The following is a 23,480-nucleotide window of genomic DNA, read 5'->3' as shown; positions in this document are numbered from 1 at the left end:
CATCGGAGGGGAGGCATCTTCATCAACATCTTCATCAGCACCATCTCCTCTCCAATCCCTAGTTCATCTCTTGTAACTAATCTCCGTCTCACGACTCCGATTGGTACTTGTAAGGTTACTAGTAGTGTTGATTACTCTTTGTAGTTGATGCTAGTTGGATTACTTGGTGGAAGAGTTTATGTTCAGATGCTTGATGCTATTCATTACACGTCTGATCATGATTATGATTATGCTTTGTGAGTAGTTACTTTTGTTCCTCAGGATATGGGATAAGTCATGTTAATAATAGTCATGTGAATTTGATATCCGTTCGGTATTTTGATATGTTGTATGTTGTTTTTCCTCTAGTGGTGTTATGTGAACGTCGACTACATAACACTTCACCATACTTGGGCCTAGAGGAAGGCATTGGGGAGTAGTAAGTAGGTGATGGGTTGCTGGAGTGACAGAAGCTTAAACCCCAGTCTATGCGTTGCTTCATAAGGGGCTGATTTGGATCCACTAGTTTAATGCTATGGTTAGACATTGTCTTAATTCTTCTTTCGTAGTTGCAGATGCTTGCGAGAGGGGTAATCATAAGTGGGATGCTTTTCCAAGTAAGGGCAGTACCCAAGCGCCGGTCCACCCACATATCAAACTATCAAAGTAACGAACGCGAATCATATGAACATAATGAAACTAGCATGACAGAAATTCCCGTGTGTCCTCGGGGGCGTTTTTCCTCCTATAAGACTTTGTTCAGGCTTGTCCCTTGCTGCAAAAGGGATTGGGCAACTTGCTGCACCATTTCTATTACTTGTTACTTGTTACTTTTCGCTTGCTACGTTTCAGCTCACTACACCATCACTTGTTACCGCTACTTTCAGTGCTTGCAGTTATTACCTTGCTGAAACCGTTTATTAGAGCCTTCTGCTCCTCATTGGGTTCGACACTCTTACTTATCGAAAGAACTACAATTGATCCCCTATACTTGTGGGTCATCAAGACTCTTTTCTCGCGCCGTTGCCGGGGAGTGAAGCGCCTTTGGTAAGTGGAAATTGGTAAGGAAACATCTATGTATTGTGCTGAAATTTATTGTCACTTGTCACTATGGAAACTGTTCCTTTGAGGAGTTTGTTCGGGGTATCTTCACCACGAACGGAAGCACGAGGAGTTGTTCCTCGACCTGAGGTACCTACTGAAAATATCTTTTATGAAATTCCTTCGGGTATGCTTGAGAAACTGCTGGCTAATCCTTTTACAAGAGATGGATCTTCACATCCAGACTTGCATCTGATCTATGTAGATGAAATTTGTGGTTTATTTAAGCTTGCAGGTTTGCCCGAGGATGAGGTAAAGAAGAAAGTCTTTTCTTTATCTTTGAAGGATAAGGCGTTGATATGGTATAGGCTATGTGATGATACTGGATCATGGGACTACAATCGGTTGAAATTGGAATTTCATCAAAAGTTCTATCCTATGCATTTAGTACATCGTGATCGGAACTTTATTTATAACTTTTGGCCTCGTGACAGGGAAAGCATAGCTCAAGCTTGGGGGGCTTAAATCAATGCTATATTCATGCCCCAATCATGAGCTCTCGAGAGAAATCATCACTCAAAACTTTTATGCTCGGCTTTCTCATGAAGATCGTACCATGCTTGACACTTCTTGTACCGGTTATTTTATGAAGAAGGATATTGACTAACAGTGGAATTTATTGGAGAGAATCAAACGTAACTCTGAAGATTGGGAGCTGGAGGAAGGTAAGGAGTCAGGTATGAATTTCGAGTTTGATTGCGTTAAATCTTTTGTTGAGACAAACAGTTCTAGAGATTTTAGCGATAAGTATGGACTTGACTCTGACACAGTAGCTTCTCTATGTGAATATTTTGCTGCTCATGTTGATCTTCCCAAAGAGAAGTGGTTTAAGTATCATCCTCCTGTAGAAAGCAACATAGTCAAAACCAATCTAGTTGAGGAGAAAGTCATTGCTTTCAGTGATCGTGTTGTTCCTTGTGCTTACACTGAGAAACCACCATACCCTGCTAGGATAAAGGATTATTCTAAACCTCCAACTGTGATACGTAGGGGTCACATTAGACCACTTGCACCCCCTGAGGAAATTAGAGTTGAACCTAGTGTTGCTATTATCAAAGATCTCTTAGCCGAAGACGTAGATGGGCATGTTATCAAATTATGTGAGGACTCCGCTAGAATTGCTAAACCTCACACGAAAGACAAATACAAACATGTAGTTGGCATGCCCGTTGTTTCTGTCAAGATAGGAGATCACTGTTACCATGGTTTATGTGATATGTGAGCTAGTGTTAGTGCAATACCCCGTTCTTTATATGATGAAATCAGAGATGAGATTGCACCTGCTGAGTTAGAACCCATTGATGTCACTATTACGCTAGCTAATAGAGACACTATCTGCCCTGTGGGAATTGTGAGAGACGTAGAAGTCCTGTGTGGTAAGACGAAGTATCCTACTGATTTCCTCGTCCTTGGTACTACACAAGATAGCTTTTGTCCCATCATATTAGGTAGACCCTTTCTCAACACTGTCAATGCTCACATTGATTGCATTAAGCAGACTGTCACAATTAGTTTCGAGGGTGTGTCTCATGAATTTAACTTCTCCAAGTTTGGAAGACAACCCCATAAAAAAGAGTCGTCTGGAAGGGATGAAATTATTGCTCTTGCCTCTATTGTCGTACCTCCTACGGATCCTTTAGAGCAATATCTACTCGAGCATGAAAATGATATGCATATGGAGGAGAGAGGTGAGATAGATAAAATTGTCTTAGAACAATATCCTGTTCTCAAGAATAATCTGCCTGTTGAACTGCTTGGGGATCCTCCCCCACCAAAGGGTGATCCTGTGTTCGAGCTTAAACAGTTGCCTGATACTCTTAAGTATGACTATCTTGATGAGAAGGAGATATATCCTGTTAATATTAGTGCTCTCCTCTCAGAGCACAAAGAGAAGAAGTTACTAAAAACTCTGAGGAAGCATCGTGCTCCTATTGGATATACTCTTGTTGATCTTAAGGGTATTAGTCCCACTCTATGTCAGCACAAGATTAAAACCGATCCTGATTCTAAACCCGTTGCTGATCATCAAAGGAGATTAAATCCTAAGATGAAAGAGGTTGTTAGAAAAGAAATATTAAAGCTTTTGGAAGCAGGAATCATTTATCCTGTTGCTCATAGTGATTGGGTAACTCTAGTACATTGCGTACCTAAGAAGGGAGGTATCACCGTCGTTCCTAATGATAAGGATGAACTAATCCCACAAAGGATTATTACCGGCTATAGGATGGTGATAGACTTCCCGAAACTGAATAAGGCAACCAGGAAAGACCATTATCCTTTGTCGTTCATCGACCAAATGCTAGAAAGGCTATCAAAACACACACGCTTCTGCTTTCTAGACGGTTATTCAGGTTTCTGGCAAATACCTGTTGCACAATCTGATCAGGAGAAAACCAGTTTCACCTGCCCCTTCTGTACCTTTGCTTATAGACGTATGCCTTTTGGCTTATGCAATGCACCTGCCACCTTTCAAAGATGTATGATGGCTATATTCTCTGACTTTTGTGAAAAGATTGTCGAGGTTTTCATGGATGACTTCTCCGCTTACGGGTCTTCTTACCAACCTCTTGCAGAAGGATGTTCCTTTTGTTTTTGATGAGGATTGTGAGGAAGCTTTCGAAATACTTAAGAAGGAATTGATAACCGCACCTATTGTTCAACCACCTGACTGGAACTTGCCCTTTGAAATCATGTGTGATGCTAGTGATTATGTTGGTGGTGCTGTTCTAGGACAAAGAGTTGACAACAAGTTGAATGTTATTCACTACGGTAGTAAAACTCTAGACAGTGCCCAAAGAAACTATGCCACTACGGAGAAGGAATTTTTAGCAATCGTGTTTGCATGTGAAAAGTTCAGATCTTATATAGTTGACTCCAAAGTCACTATTCACTCTGATAATGCTGCTATTAAGTACCTTATGGAGAAGAAGGACGCTAAGCCTAGGCTGATCAGATGGGTTCTCCTGCTACAGGAATTTGATTTGCACGTCGTTGACCGAAAGGGTGCTGATAACCCTGTAGCAGATAACTTGTCTAGGCTAGAGAATGTCCTTGATGACCCACGACCTATTGATGACAGCTTTCCTGATGAGAATTAAATGTCATCCGCACTTCACATAGTGCACCTTGGTATGCTGATTACGCAAACTATATCGTAGCCAAATACATACCACCCAGTTTCACCTATCAGCAAAAGAAGAAATTCTGCTTTGATTTGAGACACTACTTTGGGATGATCCTCACCTTTATAAGGAAGGAGTAGTTGGTGTTATTAGATGTTGTGTGTCTGAACATGAACAGGGACAGATCTTGCATAAGTGTCATTCCGAAGCCTACGGAGGACACCACGCTGGAGATAGAACTGCCCATCAGGTATTGCAATCAGGTTTCTATTGACCCACTCTCTTCAAGGATGCCCGTAAGTTTGTCTTGTCTTGTGACGAATGCCAAAGAATAGGGAATATTAGCAAACGTCAGGAAATGCCTATGAACTATTCACTTGTCATTGAGCCATTTGATGTTTGGGGCTTTGATTTTATGGGACCCTTCCCGAGTTCCAATGGGTACACTCACATCTTAGTTGCTGTGGATTACGTTACTAATTGGGTAGAATCTATCCCCACTAAAAATGCTAATCACCACACCTCTATTAAGATGCTTAAAGAAGTCATTTTCCCAAGATTTGGAGTCCCTAGATATTTGATGACTGATGGCGGTTCACACTTCATTCATGGTGTTTTCCGCAAGATGCTTGCTAAATATGATGTCAACCATAGAGTTGCATCTCCTTATCATCCCGAGTCTAGTGGTCAAGTGGAGTTGAGTAATAGGGAGATCAAATTGATCCTACAAAAGACCGTCAATAGATCTCGAAAGAATTTGTCTAGCAAACTTGACGATGCACTATGGGCTTATAGGACTTCTTATAAGAATCCCACGGGCATGTCGCCGTATAAAATGGTTTACTATAAGACCTGTCATTTACCTCTTGAGCTGGAACACAAAGCTTATTGGGCAATCAAAGAGCTCAACTTCGATTTCAAACTTGCCGATGAGAAGCGGTTGTTTGATATCAGCTCATTAGATGAATGGAGGGCCCAGGCATATGAGAATGCCAAGTTGTTCAAGGAAAAGGTTAAGAAATGGCACGACAAACAAATACAGAAACGAGAGTTCAATGTAGGTGATTATGTCCTCCTATACAATTCTCATTTAAGATTCTTCGCAGGCAAGCTTCTCTCTAAGTTGGAAGGTCCTTATGTTATCGAGGAAGTATATCGTTCCGGTGCCATCAAAATCAATAACACGGAAGGAAATTTTCCTAGAGTGGTAAATGGGCAAAGAATCAAGCATTACATCTCTGGTACTCCCATAAATGTTGAGACCAATATCATCAATGTCATAACTCTAGAGGAGTACATAAGGGATGTTTATCAGCCTATTTCAGACCCTGAAAATGAAGAGGTATCTGTTTCTGTAAGAAATTGGACTCCGATGCTTTTTCAATAGGAAATTTCCTTCATTTTGGAATTTTTGGAAAAATAGAAAAATAAAAAGCCGTCCGGAGAGCGCATAAGGCGGCCACAAGCTTGGAAGCCGCCACCTACCCCCAGGTGGCGGAGGGAGGGGTTGTGGGCACCTCGTGTGCCTCCCGGACTCCGTTTTCTTGCGGAGCACTCCTTATGGTCCATAAAAAATCAATATATATATATTCACCCGAAGATTTTGACCTCCGTTTCGTGCAATTTTCCTCTGTTTTCGTTTCAAGCTTGTTGTCTGTCGCAGATTTAGAGCAAAGATGTCTCAGGAATCTGTTGGGGAGAATGATCTTCACCAAGTTCATGAAGAAGTAGATGTTGATCTGAAAAGAGTAGAAGTCACGGAAGCCACGGACCAAGCTAAGGAGAAAACCCAAGCTAGGGAGGAAGTTCAACCTATGTTCAACATTGAAGATGTTGGAGTAGATTTTCTCCAACCCTTCCTCCACGTGTTGTTTCCATCCTTGATTGAACTCTTGAGGTTTTGCGAAACAACTCGTGCTCGCAATATTTCCCTTTCTCGTGAAGTTGTTTTGCTGGAAAACCATGTCACAGATCTCAAAGGTATAAATCAAAGATTGATAGCTCTCTTGGAATCAAAGGCAACAACACCACCACCATCACCACCAAAGGAAGACAACTAAGCATTGGTATGGGCAATCCCCTTGGCTTCTGCCAAGCTTGGGGGAGTTACCCTGGTATCGTATCACCTTTATATCTTTTGCTTTTACCTTTGTTTTAGTTCTTTCCTTTTCAATTTTTATTTCTTCTCTTAGAGGAATAAGTCTTTAGTATTTAGTTTGAGTCTTTTGCTTTTGTCTCTCCCCCAATGTATTCGAGCTCACAAGCTATATAATAAAGAGTATCTTAGTCAAGGGCTTTGCTTTGTGCCATGATCAAAAATATGAAAAGAATGATAGCATGAAAGATCATGAGACGATCTTATGGAAAGTGATAACTTCACATATGACACGTATGATGATTGAAACTTGTTGAGAATAAATCAACATAGACCTCAGTCATTGTTGCAATAATAAGAAGTAATAAGGAAAGAGAGGTTCACATATAAATATATCATCTTAGACACCTTTTACAATTGTGAGCACTCACCAAACTATTAGATGCTTAGGAGTAGATGTTGGACAAGGAAGACAACATAATGAATTGTGTTTGGTTGGTTCCAGACAATGTTATATGATTAGAGATCCCTTAGCATGTGACGATTGCTTCCACAAGTTGAGTACTTATGCTTTATTATTGTTGACTTTACCCTTGAGGTAAATAGTTGGGAGGCAAAACTATAAGCCCCTATCTTCCTCTGTGTCCAACTGAAACTTTGACAACATGAGTACCACGTGAGTTGTAACAATTGTGGAAAACAAAAGAGATGATTGAGTATGTGGATTTGCCTTACAAGCTCTTACTTGACTCTTTCTGATGCTGTGATAAACTGCAATTGCCTCAATGACTTTGGACTGTTGTTGGTTACTTCTCGGTAAGGTTTTTGCTTCATGCTTTGCTTTGTGAAGGAATTGTTACTTTCCCATAAGAATCTTTATGATGTATTGTTGTCCTATGTGTGATCATGATGCCCTCATGTCCGTATTATGTTTTATCGACACCTTTGTCCCTCAACTTGTGGACATGTTTATGGAACTTGGTTTTCGCTTGAGGACAAGTGAGGTCTAAGCTTGGGGGAGTTGATACGTCCATTTTGCATCATGCTTTCATGTTGTTATTTATTGCTTTATGGGCTGTTATATTACTTTGTGGTACTATATTTATGCCTTTTCTCTCTTATTTTGCAAGATTTATTTGAAGAGGGAGAATTCAGGCAGTTGGAATTCTGGACTCGAAAAGGAGAAAATCTTAGTCCACTATTCTGCACATCTCCAAATGCCCTGAAAAGTTACGTGGAATTTTTTGGGATTATATAAAAAATACTGAGCTAAAGAAGTACCAGAGGGGGGCTACCAGGGCGCCACAAGCCCTGCCACCGCCACCCCCCGTGGTGGCGGATGGCAAGCTTGTGGGCTCCCTGACGGCCCACTGGCCCCCCTCTTTTGCTATATGAAGGGTTTCGTTCCAGAAAAAATAAATCGGGAGCTTTTTTGTGGTTTCTCCGCCGCCACGAGGCGGAACTTGAGCAGATCCAATCTAGAGCTCCGGCAGGACGATCCTGCCGGGGAAACTTCCCTCCCGGAGGGGGAAATCGTCGCTATCGTCGTCACCAACACTCCTCTCATCGGAGGGGAGGCACCTTCATCAACATCTTCATCAGCACCATCTCCTCTCCAATCCCTAGTTCATCTCTTGTAACCAATCTCCGTCTCACGACTCCGATTGGTACTTGTAAGGTTACTAGTAGTGTTGATTACTCTTTGTAGTTGATGCTAGTTGGATTACTTGGTGGAAGAGTTTATGTTCAGATCCTTGATGCTATTCATTACACCTCTGATCATGATTATGATTATGCTTTGTGAGTAGTTACTTTTGTTCCTCAGGACATGGGATAAGTCATGTTAATAATAGTCATGTGAATTTGATATCCGTTCGGTATTTTGATATGTTGTATGTTGTTTTTCCTCTAGTGGTGTTATGTGAACGTCGACTACATAACACTTCACCATACTTGGGCCTAGAGGAAGTCATTGGGGAGTAGTAAGTAGATGATGGGTTGCTGGAGTGACAGAAGCTTAAACCCCAGTCTATGCGTTGCTTTGTAAGGGGCTGATTTGGATCCACTAGTTTAATGCTATGGTTAGACGTTGTCTTAATTCTTCTTTCGTAGTTGAGGATGCTTGCGAGAGGGTTTAATCATAAGTGGGATGCTTGTCCAAGTAAGGGCAGCACCGGTCCACCCACATGTCAAACTATCAAAGTAACGAACGTGAATCATATGAACATGATGAAACTAGCATGACAGAAATTCCCGTGTGTCCTCGGGAGCGTTTTTCCTCCTATAAGACTTTGTTCAGGCTTGTCCCTTGCTGCAAAAGGGATTGGGCCACTTGCTGCACCATTGCTATTACTTGTTACTTGTTACTTTTCGCTTGATACGTTTCACCTCACTACACCATCACTTGTTACCGCTACTTTCAGTGCTTGCAGTTATTACCTTGCTGAAAACCGTTTATCACAGCCTTCTGCTCCTCGTTGGGTTCGACACTCTTACTTATCAAAAGGACTACGATTGATCCCCTATACTTGTGGGTCATCAGCGTGCCCGTTGTTTCTATCAAGATAGGAGATCACTGTTATCATGGTTTATGTGATATGGGTGCTAGTGTTAGTGCAATACCCCGGTCCCTATATGATGAAATCAAAGATGAGATTGCACCTGCTGAGTTAGAACCCATTGATGTCACTATTACGCTAGCTAATAGAGACACCATCTGCCCTGTGGGAATTGTGAGAGACGTAGAAGTCCTGTGTGGTAAGACGAAGTATCCTACTGATTTCCTCGTCCTTGCTACTGTGCAAGATAGCTTTTGTCCCATCATATTTGGTAGACCCTTTCTCAACACTGTCAATGCTCACATTGATTGCAGTAAATAGACTGTCACTGTTAGTTTCGAGGGTGTGTCTCATGAATTTAACTTCTCCAAGTTTGGAACACAACCCCATGAAAAAGAGTCGTTTGGTAGGGATGAAATCATTGCTCTTGCCTCTATTGTCGTGCCTCCTACGGATCCTTTAGAGCAATATCTGCTTGAGCATGAAAATGATATGCATATGGATGAAAGAGATGAGATAGATAAAATTGTTTTAGAACAATATCCTATTCTTAAGAATAATCTGCCTATTGAACTGCTTGGGGATCCTCCCCCACCAAAGGGTGATCCTGTGTTCGAGCTAAAATAGTTACCAGATACACTTAAGTATGCCTATCTTGATGAGAAGGAGATATATCCTGTTATAATTAGTGCTCACCTCTCGAATCACGAAGAGAAGAAGTTATTAAAAACTTTCAGGAAGCACCGTGCTGCTATTGGATATACTCTTGATTATCTGAAGGGTATTAGTCCCACTCTATGTCACCACAAGATTAAAACCGATCCTAATATTAAGCCAGTTGCTGATCATCAAAGGAGATTAAATCCTAGGATGAAAGAGGTAGTGAGAAAAGAAATATTAAAGCTTCTGGAAGCAGGAATCATTTATCATGTTGCTCATAGTGATTGGGTAAGTCCGGTACATTGCGTACCTAAGAAGGGAGGTATCACCGTCGTTCCTAATGATAAGAATGAACTAATCCCACACAGGATTATTACTGGCTATAGGATGGTGATAGACTTCCGGAAACTGAACAAGGCAACTAGGAAAGACCATTATCCTTTGCCGTTTATCGACCAAATGCTAGCAAGGCTATCTAAACACACACACTTCTGCTTTCTAGACGGTTATTCAGGTTTCTCGTAAATACCTATTGCACAGTCTGATGAGGAGAAAACCACTTTCACCTGCCCCTTCGGTACCTTTGCTTATAGACGTATGCCTTTTGGCTTATGCAATGCACCTGCCACCTTCTAAAGATGTATGATGGCTATATTCTCTAATTTTTGTGAAAAGATTGTTGAGGTTTTCATGGATGATTTCTCCGTTTACGGTTCTTCCTTTGACGATTGCCTCAGCAACCTTGATCAGGTCTTACAGAGATGCAAAGATACCAACCTCGTCTTGAACTGGGAGAAGTGCCACTTCATGGTTAATGAAGGCATCGTCTTAGGACACAAAATCTCTGAGAAAGGCATTGAAGTTGATAAGGCTAAGGTTGATACAATTGAGAAAATGCCTTGCCCCACAGATATCAGAGGTATACGAAGTTTCCTAGGTCATGCTGGTTTCTATAGAAGGTTCATTAAAGACTTCTCTAAGATTTCTAGGCCTCTTACCAACCTCTTGCAGAAGGATGTTCCTTTTGTTTTTGATGAGGATTGTGAGGAAGCTTTCGAAATACTTAAGAAGGATTTGATAACCGCACCTATTGTTCAACCACCTGACTCGAACTTGCCCTTTGAAATCATGTGCGATGCTAGTGATTATGTTGTTGGTGCTGTTCTAGGACAAAGAGTTGGCAAGAACTTGAATGTTATTCACTACGCTAGTAAAACTCTAGACAGTGCCCAGAGAAACTATGCTACTACGGAGAAGGAATTTTTAGCAGTCGTGTTTGCATGTGAAAAGTTCAGATCTTATATAGTTGACTCCATAGTCAGTATTCACTCTGATCATGCTGCTATTAAGTACCTTATGGAGAAGAAGGATGCTAAGCCTAGGCTAATCAGATGGGTTCTCCTGCTACAGGAATTTGATTTGCACGTTGTTGACCGAAAGGGTGCTAATAACCCTGTAGCAGATAACTTGTCGAGGTTAGAGAATGTCCTTGATGACCCACGACCTATTGATGACAGCATTCCTGATGAGCAATTGAATGTCATCCGTTCTTCACATAGTGCATCGTGGTATGCTGATTACGCAAACTATATCGTAGCCAAATACATACCACCCAGTTTCACCTACCAGCAAATAAAGAAATTCTTCTTTGATTTGAGACACTACTTTTGGGATGATCCTCACCTTTATAAGGAAGGAGTAGATGGTGTTATTAGACGTTGTGTGCCTGAACATGAACAGGGACAGATCCTACAGAAGTGTCATTCCGAAGCCTACGGAGCACACCGTGCTGGAGATAGAACTGCTCATAAGGTATTGCAATCAGGTTTCTATTGGCCCACTCTCTTCAAGGATGCCCGTAAGTTTGTCTTGTATTGTGACGAATGCCAAAGAATAGGGAACATCAGTAAACGTCAGGAAATGCCTATGAACTATTCACTTGTCATTGAACCATTTGATGTCTCGGGCTTTGATTATATGGGACCCTTCCCGAGTTCCAATGGGTATACTCACATCTTAGTTGCTGTTGATTACGTCACTAAGTGGGTAGAAGCTATCCCCACTAGAAATGTTGATCACCACACCTCTATTAAGATGGTAAAAGAAGTCATTTTCCCAAGATTTGGAGTCCCTAGATATCTGATGACTGGTGGCGGTTCACACTTCATTCATGGTGTTTTCCGCAAGATGCTCGCTAAGTATGATGTCAATCATAGAGTTGCATCTCCTTATCATCCTCAGTCTAGTGGTCAAGTGGAGTTGAGTAATAGGGAGATCAAATTGATCTTACAAAAGACTGTCAATAGATCTCGAAAGAATTGGTCTAGCAAACTTGACGATGCACTATGGGCTTGCAGGACTACTTATAAGAATCCCATGGGCATGTCGCCCTATAAAATGGTTTACGGTAAGGCATGTGATTTACCTCTTGAGCTAGAACACAAAGCTTGTTGGGCAATCAAAGAGCTCAACTTCGACTTCAAACTTGCCGGTGAGAAGCGGTTGTTTGATATCAGCTCATTAGATGAATGGAGGGCCCATGCATATGAGAATGCCAAGTTGTTCAAGGAAAAGGTTAAGAGATGGCACAATACAAGAATATAAAAACGTGAGTTCAATGTAGGTGATTATGTCCTGCTATACAATTCTCGCTTAAGATTCTTCGCAGGCAAGCTTCTCTCTAAATAGGAAGGTCCCTACGTTGTCGAGGAAGTATATCATTCCGGTGCCATCAAAATCAATAACACGAAAGGTAATTTTCCTAGAGTGGTGAATGGTCAAAGAATCAAGCATTATACGTCTGGCACTCCCATAAATGTTAAGACCAATATCATCAATATCATAACTCCAGAGGAGTACATAAGGGATGTTTATCAGCCTGTTTTAGACCCTGAAAACGAAGAGGTATGTGTTTCAGTAAGTAATTGGACTCCAAAACTTTTCCAGTAGGAAATTTTCTCCATTTTGTTATTTATGAAAAAATATAAAAATAAAAAGCAGTCCAGAGAGCACACAAGGTGGCCACAAGCTTGGTCGCCGCAGCCTCCCCCCTAGCCGTGGCAATAGGGCTTGTGGGCACCTCGTGTGCCTCCCGGACTCCGTTTACTTGCGGAGCACTCCTTCTGGTCTAGAAAAAATCATTATATATACGCCCGAGGGTTTTGATCTCCGTATCACGCGGTTTTCCTCTGTTTTCGTTTCGAGCCTATTGTCTGCCGCAGATTTAGAGCAAAGATGTCTCAGGAATCTGTTAGGGAGAATAATCTCCCTCAAGTTCATGAAGAAGTAGATGCTGATCTGAAAAGAGTAGAAGTCACAGAAGCCAGGGACAAACCTAAGGAGAAAACCCAAGCTAGGGAGTAAGTTCAACCTATGTTCAACATTGGAGACGTTGAAGGAGTGGATTTTCTCCAACCCTTCCTCCATGTGTTGTCTCCATCCTTGATTGAACTCTTGAGATTGATAGCTCTCTTGGAATCAAAGGCAAAGACTCCTCCACCATCACCACCAAAGGAAGACAACTAAGCATTCGTATGGGAAACTCCCTTGGCTTATGCCAAGCTTGGGGGAGTTGCCCTGGCATCGTATCACCTATATATCTCTTGCTTTTACCTTTGTTTTAGTTCTTTCCTTTTCAGTTTTTATTTCTTCTCTTAGTGGAATAAGTCTTTAGTGTTTAGTTTGAGTCTTTTGCCTTGTGTCTCCCCCGATGTATTCGAGCTTGCGAGCTATATAATAAAGAGTATCTTAGTCAAGGGCTTTGTTTTGTGTCGTGATCAATAGTATGAAAAGAACGATAGCATGAAATATCATGAGATGATCTTATGGAAAGTGATAGCTTCACATATAACAAGTATGATGATTGAAACTTGTTGAGAATAGACATACATAGACCCCAGTCATTGTTGCAATTAATAAGAAGTAATAAGGAAAGAGAGGTTCACATATAAATATATCATCTTAGACAGTTTCTATAATTGTGAGCACTCACCAAACTATTACATGCTTAGAAGTAGATGTTGGACAAGGAAGACAACATAATGAATTGTGTGTGCTTGGTTCCGAACAATGTTATATGATTAGAGATCCCTTAGCATGTGACGTTTGCTTCCACCTCATATTAGCCAAAACTTCCGTACTAAGTAGAAATACTGCTTGTGCATCCATAAACCTTCAAGCCAGTCTTGCCTTGAGTGTCCACCATACCTACCTATTGATTGAATAAGATCCCTCAAGTAAGTTTTCATCGGTGCAAGCAATAAAAATTGCTCTCTAATATGTATGATCTATTAGTGTGTGGAAAATAAGCTTTATACGAACCTGTGATGAGGAAGACATAAAAGCGACATACTGCATAATAAAGTTGTTTACCACAGGAGGCAATATAAAGTGACGTTCCTCCGCACTAAGAGGACACGCATCCTAACCTCAAAAGTGCATGACAACCTCTCCTTCCCTCTATGAAGGGCCTAACTTGTACCTTTACTTTTGTCCTTGTGAAAGTCATGGTGATCAACACCAATTCCCTATTCCGTCTTCATCTTGGTGAACGTCATATGCTACGGAAAGATCTATATTCATATATCAACTTGTAGATGAGTACTTATGCTTTATTATTGTTGAATTTACCCTTGAGGTAAATGGTTGGGACGCAAAATTATAAGTCCCTATCTTTGTCTGTGTCCAACTGAAACTTTGATACCATGAGTACCACGTGAGTTGTAACAATTGTGGAAAACAAAAGAGATGATTGAGTATGTGGATTTGCTTTACAAGCTCTTATTTGACTCTTTCTGATGTTATGATAAATTGCAATTGCTTCAGTGACTATGGACTGTTGTTGGCTACTTCTCGGTAAGGTTTTTGTTTCATACTTTGCTTTGTGAAGGGATTGTTACTTTCCCATAAGAATCTTTATGATATATTGTTGTTATAGGTGTGATCATGATGCCCTCATGTCCGTATTATGTTTTATCGACACCTTCATCCCTAAACATGTGGACATGTTTATGGATCTTGGTTTTCGCTTGAGGACAAGCGAGGTCTAAGCTTGGGGAAGTTGATACGTCCATTTTGCATCATGCTTTCATGTTGATATTTATCGCTTTATGGACTGTTATTATACTTTGTGGTACCATACTTATGCCTTTTCTCTCTTATTTTGCAAGGTTTATTTGAAGAGGGAGAATACCGGCAGCTGGAATTCTGGACTGGAAAAGGAGCAAGTTTGAGTCCTCTATTCAGCGCAACTCAAATGTCCTGAAAATCAACGTGGAATATTTTGGGAATATATAAAAATACTGGGCGAAAGAAGTGCCAGAGGGGAGCTGCCAGGGGCCCACAAGCCTGGTGGCTCCGGCCTGCCCCCCTGGCCACGACAACAGGGCTTGTGGGCACCCTGGTGGCCCACTGCCCCCCCTCTTCTGCTATATGAAGGGTTTCGTCCGGAAAAATCAAGGTGGAGCTTTTTCGTGGATTCTCTGCCGTCATGAGGCGGAACTTGAGCAGAACCAAACTAGAGCTCCGGCACGACGATCGTGCCGGGGAAACTTCCCTCCCGGAGGGGGAAATCATCGCCATCGTCATCACCAACACTCCTCTCATCGGAGGGGACTCATCTCCATCAACATATTCATCAGCACCATCTCATCTCCAAACCCTAGTTCATCACTTGTAACCAATCTCCGTCTAGCGACTCCGATTGGTACTTGTAAGGTTGCTAGTAGTGTTGATTACTATTTGTAGTTGATGCTAGTTGGATTACTTGGTGGAAGAGTTTATGTTCAGATCCTTGATGCTACTTATTACACCTCTGATCATGATTATGATTATGCTTTGTGAGTATTTACTTTTGTTCTTGAGGACATGGGATAAGTCATGCTAATAATAGTCATGTGAATTTGGTATTTGTTCGGTATTTTGATGTGTTGTATGTTGTTTTTCCTCTAGTGGTGTTATGTGAACGTCGACTACATAAAAATTCACCATTATTTGGTCCTAGAGGAAGGCATTGGGGACTAGTAAGTAGATGATGGGTTGCTAGAGTGACAGAAGCTTAAACCCGAGTCTATGTGTAGCTTCGTAAGGGGCTGATTTGGATCCATTAGTTTAATGCTATGGTTAGACGTTGTCTTAATTCTTCTTTTGTAGTTGCGGATGCTTGCGAGAGGGGTTAATCATAAGTGGGATGCTCGTTCAAGTAAGGGCAGTACCCAAGCGCTGGTCCACCCACATATCAAACTATCAAAGTAACGAACGTGAATCATATGAACATGATGAAACTAGCATGACAGAAATTCACGTGTGTCCTCGGGAGCGTTTTTCCTCCTATAAGACTTTGTTCAGGCTTGTCCCTTGCTACAAAAGGGATTGGGCGACTTTGCCGCACCATTGCTACTACTTGTTACTTGTTACTTTTCACCTGCTACGCTTCACCTCACTACACCATCACTTGTTACCGCTACTTTCAGTGCTTGCAGTTATTACCTTGCTGAAAACCGTTTATGAGAGCCTTCTGCTCCTCGTTGGGTTCGACACTCTTACTTATCGAAAGGACTACGATTGATCCCCTATACTTGTGGGTCATCAGTTGTCATGCGCTTTTGAGGTTTGGATGTGTGTCCTCTTAGTGCGGAGGAACGTCACTTTATATTGCCTCCTGTGATAAAGAACTATATTATGCAGTCTGTCGCTTTTATGTCTTCCTCATCACAGGTTCGTACAAAGCTTATTTTCCACACACTAATAGATCATACATATTAGGGAGCAATTTTTATTGCTTGCACCGATGACAACTTACTTGAGGGATCTTATTCAATCCATAGGTAGGTATGGTGGACTCTCATGGCAAAACTGGGTTGAAGGTTTATGGATGCACAAGTAGTATTTCTACTTGGTGCGGGAGTTTTGGCTAATATGAGGTGGAAGCAATCGTCACATGCTAAGGGATCTCTAATCACATAACATTGTTCGGATCCAAGCAAACACAATTCATTATGTTGTCTTCCTTGTCCAACATCTACTTCTAAGCATGCAATAGTTTAGTGAGTGTTCACAATCATAGATGGTGTCCAAGATTATATATTTATATGTGAACCTCTCCTTATTTATCACTTCCTATTAATTGCAACAATGACTAAGGTCTACGTTTGTCTACCCTCAACAAGTTTCAATCAACATTCTTTTTATATGTGAAGCCATCACTTCCCATAAGATCATTACATGATCTTTCATGCTTTTGTTCTTTTCTCGCTCTTTCGATCATGGCAAGAGGCAAATCCCTCAACTAAGACACTCTTTATTATATGGCTCATGAGCTCGAATACATCGGGAGGTGGCACAAAGCAAAACTCAAGACTAAAACACTAAGACTTTTATTCTACTAGAGAAAGAGGAAACTGAAAAGGAACAAACTAAAACAAAGGTAAAGGCAAAAGATGTGATGGTGATACGATACTGGGGCAACTCCCCCAAGCTTGGCACAAGCCAAGGGGATTGCCCATACCCATGCTTAGTTGTCTTCCTTTGGAGATGATGGTGGTGGAGTTGTTGCAACATAGGTTTGATCCTCCGTCTTCCAAGGCATAGGTGCTCCATCATGGAAAGATGACCGAGTCTCCGGAATCCTCAAATCTGCAGCCAACCGTATTGATTTAAATATATACTCATACTCACAGTTTTGGTTCTACAAGTCATATATTTGGGCTTGGAGGTGATCAATTATGTCATAGAGCCTGGAGAGGTGCTTCCCGATGTCATTGGCATCGATCTTGTGCTTGTTGGTGAACTCCGTGATCATCACGTGGTTAGCGTTGAGTCCACGCTCCACCATCCCTTGGCACTTGAAGACCTGTTGCTCCATTGCTTCGAGCCTCGCCTCCATGCTTCCGGTCTTCTTGGGCCCCTCAACATCACGGATGTGCAACATCCCCTCACGCATCTCGATAGATTGAGGGTGTTGCAGCACTCCCGTGAGGTAGGGATTGATGACCTTCTCAAAGATCTTGTCCTTCGGAGCTTTTGGGGACGTCATAACAATCTAGATCTGCAACAGAAACATGCTCGAAACGAAAACAAAGGAAATCTGCGTGATACAAGGGTCAGACCTTTCGGGAGAATATATAATGACTTTTTCCACACCAGGAGGAGTTCTCCGCATGAAAACGGAGTCCGGGAGGCACACGAGGTGGCCACAAGCCCCCCAGGCGCGGCCAGGGGGTGGGCCCGCGCCTGGCAGGCTTGTCGCCTCCTCGCGCGCTTTCCGGACTACTTCCAATTTTTCTATTTTTTCAAATATTCCAAAACGGAGAAAAATTCCTACTGGAAAAGTTTTGGAGTCTGTTTTCTTACCGAATCACATACCTCTTCGTTTTCGGAGTCTGAAACAGGCTGATAAATATCCCTTGTACTCCTCCGGAGTTATGGTATTGATAATATTGCTTTCAACATTTATGGGAGTACCTGAGATATAATGCTTGATTCTCCGCCCATTTACAACTCTCGGACAATTACCTTCCATGTTGTTGATCTTGATAGCACCGGAACGTTATACTTCCTCAACAATATAGGGACCTTCCCATTTAGAGAGAAGCTTGCCTACAAAAAATCTTAAACGAGAATTATATAGCAAGACATAATCACCTCCATTGAACTCACGCTTTTGTATCCTCTTATCATGCCACCTCTTAACCTTTTCTTTGAACAACTTGGCATTCTCATATGCCTGAGTTCTCCATTCATCAAGCGAGCTAATATCAAATAACCTCTTCTCACCAGCAAGTTTGAAATCAAAGTTGAGCTCTTTGATTGCGCAATAAGCTTTATGCTATAGCTCAAGAGGTAAAGGACATGCTTTACCGTACACCATTTTGTACGGAGACATGCCCATGGGATTCTTATAGGTAGTTCTATAAGCCCACAGTGCATCATCGAGCTTCTTAGACCAATTCTTTCTAGACCTATTGACAGTCTTTTGCAGAATTAGTTTAATTTCTCTATTGCTTAGCTCTACTTGACCACTGGACTGAGGGTGATAGGGGGACGCAATTATATGGTTGACATCGTACTTAGCAAGCGTTTTACGGAAATCACCATGAATGAAATGTGAACCACCGTCGGTAATTAGATATTTAGGGACTCCAAATCTAGGGAAAATAACTTCTTTAAGCATCCTGATAGAGGTGTTGTGATTAGCACTACTAGTGGGCATAGCTTGTCACATCCCTGACACCTTAAGCAAGTTAGTCTTGTGCTCATGTCTTCTTTGCATTGCATCTATGAAATCTTCAACAAGAACAAAGAAAGAGGTGAAGGAAAAACTCAAACCCTAGCCACTTCTTCAAATAAAGGAAATCTCAAAACTAGTTAAAATCAATGAACCCAAAATGGCCTCAAGAAAAGTTCAAACTTTCTGATAAATCATGAAAGTAAATGAGCAATGAAGAACACCATTTTCTTGACACTTTAAGAATTTTAAGTAAATGCAAAAAGCTACTGGTTTCAAGTTTTAAATTTGAAATCAGAAACTTTAAATTTTCAAAAAAGTTGAAAACTTTGGAAATGGTTGGAAATATTCCAACAAATATTCTAGGGTGCTCAACATAGTTTTTTCAATTTATTTGGGAGTTGAAATAAATAGAAAATCAGTGAAATAGCAAAACAGAAACAAAAACAGAAAGAAAATGAAAAATCCTTACCTGTCGCCTAACCTGGCCCGGCCCAGCAATTCCTGTCGTCTACCTCCCCCGCCAGTGGGCAGCAGGAGGTGGCCGCCGCGTACTCCGGCGCGGCCACGCACCTCTGCGCCTGCCTGGCCTCCGTCTCGCGCTGGCAAGCCCGGGGATAAGCTCCCCGAGCCCGTGGCTATCCATTCCCAGCGCCAGATACCCCCCCTCCTCTCGGATCTCTCCTCCCTCCTTCTGCCGCCATTGGAGCCCGAGCAGAGCTCGAGCTCGCCGTCGATCTAGCCGACCCTTCTCCCTCCTGAGCCACGCAGTAGGTCCGTCGCACCTCCCTCAAGCTTCCTAGCCCCGAGCCCGACACTGAGGTGCAGTGAAACGACGAGCACCTGTCGTCTTCTTCCTCGGGTCACCGAAGATCGCTGCCGACGTTCTCCCTCTCCAGGCCGTCCCCGAGCAAACTAGCACCACCACTGCACTCCCCGTGAGCATGCGGTCATTTCCCCTAAGCTCTCCCCGTCGATCCCCTCCTCTAGGCTTAGTTCCATCGGAGCCCGACGAGGACCGCCGCTGCAGCTCGTCGCCGGTAGCCCTCCGGTGACGGGTTGGTCCGTCTGAGGCCACCAACAGCCTCAGGACATCATGTAGATGCGCTAGGTGCCCAGCCCCGCGCGTTTTGACCCCGTATTCGATGGCTTCGACGATGGCCGAACCTGGTCGCCGCCAAGCTCGTCGTCGGAGTTGAATCCGGCCACCCCAGCCCCTAGGGCTTGTCCCATCGTGCGCGCCATCGAGTGGCCGTTCCTCTGGTGCTCTCCGCGCCGAGTTTGGCCCTCTGTGCGCCATTTCCGATGCCCCCCGACGTTCTGGTGCTGCCGGAGGCTCCCCGCCGGCGAGGACGACCTCGCCGCCGGTGGATCTCAGCTGGCCTGAGCCACTGACGGGTGGGGCCAGCCTCTGGATAGTTTAGAAATAATAAAAATAAATCAGATAAATTAATAAGACACTGACATGTGGGTCCAGTAAGATTAATCAGCTAATTAAGATTAATCTTAATCTAAAACTGACCAGAGACACTGACCAGTGGGTCCCACTGGTCAGGTTTGACTTTCAACGGCCAGTTGGACCTGCTGATGTCATGCTGATGCAGTAAAAGTATTTTTCAGTATAAAAATAATTCCAGAAATGTTTAAAACTTCAAAAATTCATAGAAATTAATCTGTAACTCCAATGAAAATAATTTATATATGAAAAAGTATCAGAAAAATTCAAGGAATCTGAATATTCTAGTTACAATCATGTTTGAAAAAGTTACAGAACCCAAACATGTAGATAAATGAATAAGTCAATTCTTATAATTACTTTATAAATGGAATATGAAAAGTATTTAAATTTCCTTTTGTTTGACATGATCAAACATTGTTCTAATAACAAACCAGTACCTTAACATGACATCTCATGCATGCTAACATCAAGTTGATCTGAGCATTAGGTCGAATCAATTAAATCGGTATCCGAGAATACCTCGTTTGAATTGATATTTGAATGAGATTCAAATCAACTTCAAACCTAATACATGTTGATTATATTAGTTATCACCTTGCATTCTCATGCCATGCTCATGCATCATCTTGTTTGCATATGATTGTTATTGATTGTTCCCATTCATTTCGGTAGGCTCCGCACCCCAGGATTCCACCGAATATCCGTCTGACGGATATTGTCCCCCCTCTGAGCAACAAGGCAAGCAACCATTTTGATCATCCCGATAAATCCCATGTTCTTGCTCCTGCACTTGTTTATTGCATTAGGATCAAATGCTTCAACTGCTTTTGCCACGTTAGTTGAACCCACTTCCTTTGCATGACCTATCCTTGTCACAGTAAATAGCCGAACCTTGCAACCTAGCATACCTGGTAGTTGCTTGAGCCATGATGTTCCTTATCCTGCTATGCATGCTATGCCTAGAGTTGTGTATGGTCTGTCATCTGGGAGATGAACAGAATTGTGAGAATGCGTTCGGTAAGCAAAGGTTGTGTGTTGAATCTGATTTGGTAAAGGTACCGGTGAAAGGCTGTGTAGGAGTACATGGCGGGTTGTTTCATTGGAACCGTCCTTAGGAACTGAGTTCCGTGTATGTAATCCAAGACTAGATACTACCACATGCTGGGCCCTAAAATATGACCCCGCTCGGCCTATTAATTGCTTAGTACTCGGTCCAGGAGTTGCAAGTAGTTTCTGGTGTTTATAGTAATGCTGGAGGCCGTGCATGGTGCTGACCTGAGAGGTGGGCCTTGATGCGGTAGGCAGTGGCACGGTGTACCAAGTGGCACCCGGATGGTGGGCTTGGGAACCCTGCGCACATCGTTTGAGGCCGTGGCGGAAACCTCGGCCGGACTTCCTTACGGGTTACTCTCAGATAGGCGATAAACCTGGACTAGGTACTAGTGTGGTTAACGGTCGTTGCCGACTCCCTCGCTGGGCTTCCGCTTGAAGGTTGCCGAGGTGCATGACGTGCACATGGCGATAAGTGGCGAAAGCGTGTGTGATGAAGTACACCCCTGCAGGGTTATGATCTATTCGAATAGCCGCGTCCGCGGATATGGACTACTTGGAGACATATGTTGTTCATAGATAACTTAAATGGCTACTCATAAAATTGTCAAGATAAGCATGAGTGTCGTGGACGGCATTTCCGTATGGAGACGGAATGATTCCACGATGGTGTATTGTTGTGGTGTTAGTGGACTCGTGTGCGAGAAATCAAGTTGTCAAAATTATTTAAAAATGCAAGTTGTCTAGCCACGAGTCAAATGTTGGCTTTCCGCATGAAACCCCACAATACCTTATTGATACTTTGCATGAGTAGATAGTTATCCTAAAGTCTTGCTGAGTACCTTCGTACTCATGTTTTCTTAATAAATGTTGCAGAGGTTGCTAATGACCCTAATGGAGGGTTCTTCGTAGACATCGACGACGACGAGTAGCTGGTGTCCCAGCTACGATCTGGCCCTACGTTGGGTCTGTAGTATAGTCAGGCCATGTGCCTTCTAGTTGCCGTGTCTGTACTCAGACAGTTTTAAACTCTTCCGCTGGCTTGTAACTGAATGACTGCTATTATGGGTCGTGAGACCCTTAATGTGTAATATTATGTGTGTGGCTCTTCCGAGCCTCTTAAATAAAGCTTGTATGTTATGGTTATGTTGTGATGCCATCGATGTACCTATACATATCGGTACGCCATGCGTACGTGTGTCGTACTTGACATGTATGGGGTTCCATTACCTAGTCGTGAACTTTAGTAGCACCCCTTACAAGGAAATGCCCCTTTGTGATCCAACGAGCCCTCGTAGTTCGCTACTGCTCCGGACACATTGGTTGACCGGCATGTGTCCTTCTTAGCTGCTGTGTCTATCCCCTTTGGGGAAATGTCACGCGATGTAATGGAGTCCTTGTAGCTTGCTACGACTCGTCTACACTCGCTGGTGACCGACACTTGCTTTGCTGGGTCATGTATGCATGTCCTTGTGCGGTACTGCCACTTTGGATTGTGACTAGACTTGTCGATCCGGGTTCTTTGACATTGGAATGCTAGCGACACTATTGCATACGTGAGTCAAAAGACGCAAACAGTCCCGGCTAAGGTAAGGCTGCAGCCGTGGAGTTAACCGTGCGTGAGACCGCAAAGAGATGCAATGTGTTAGAGGCTGGATTCCTATGACTTAGGATCGGGGTCCCGATAGCGTTGGTATCAGAGCCTGACTGACTGTAGGATTACTAAGCCAAACTGGTCGAAGTTGAGTCTAGAATTGCTTTAGTTATATATAAGGGAATTGTTTGTGGAAGGGAACGTAAGACTCTTGTTCTCTTCTCAAGTTATTATATTCTGGTCATCCTCGTCTTTTCTGCGGGAATTAAGGACTAGGCTACTCATCTTTTTCTAGGCTCGTGTTTCCAATCGGTAGATTATAGGACTACGGGTCAAGAGATATTTGGGTTTCTTTTATTCCTAGGAAAAAGGAAGTAAGTTTGATGACCAGAGAGTTGAACTTGATAGTTGAGTGGTTACGCTATTCCATTTTTGGGTTGTCTCAAAATTTGTTTTTGAGCATTTACAACCGTTATGCTGCCCAATTTTGCATTCAGAGCTCTAATGCTTTTGCATTACTCTCTATTTACAGATGTCTGGCCTTCCTTCTCGTCAGGTGGTACGTATGACGAGGTGCATTGATGTACCGGGTCATACGGCCATGCTGGTCAGGGTGATGTCGGTGTGCGGTTACCGCTG

Source organism: Hordeum vulgare, chromosome 1H (assembly GCF_904849725.1).
Source record: "Hordeum vulgare subsp. vulgare chromosome 1H, MorexV3_pseudomolecules_assembly, whole genome shotgun sequence".
Classification (NCBI taxonomy): Eukaryota; Viridiplantae; Streptophyta; class Magnoliopsida; order Poales; family Poaceae; genus Hordeum; species Hordeum vulgare.
Note: the sequence above shows the minus strand (reverse complement) of the source record.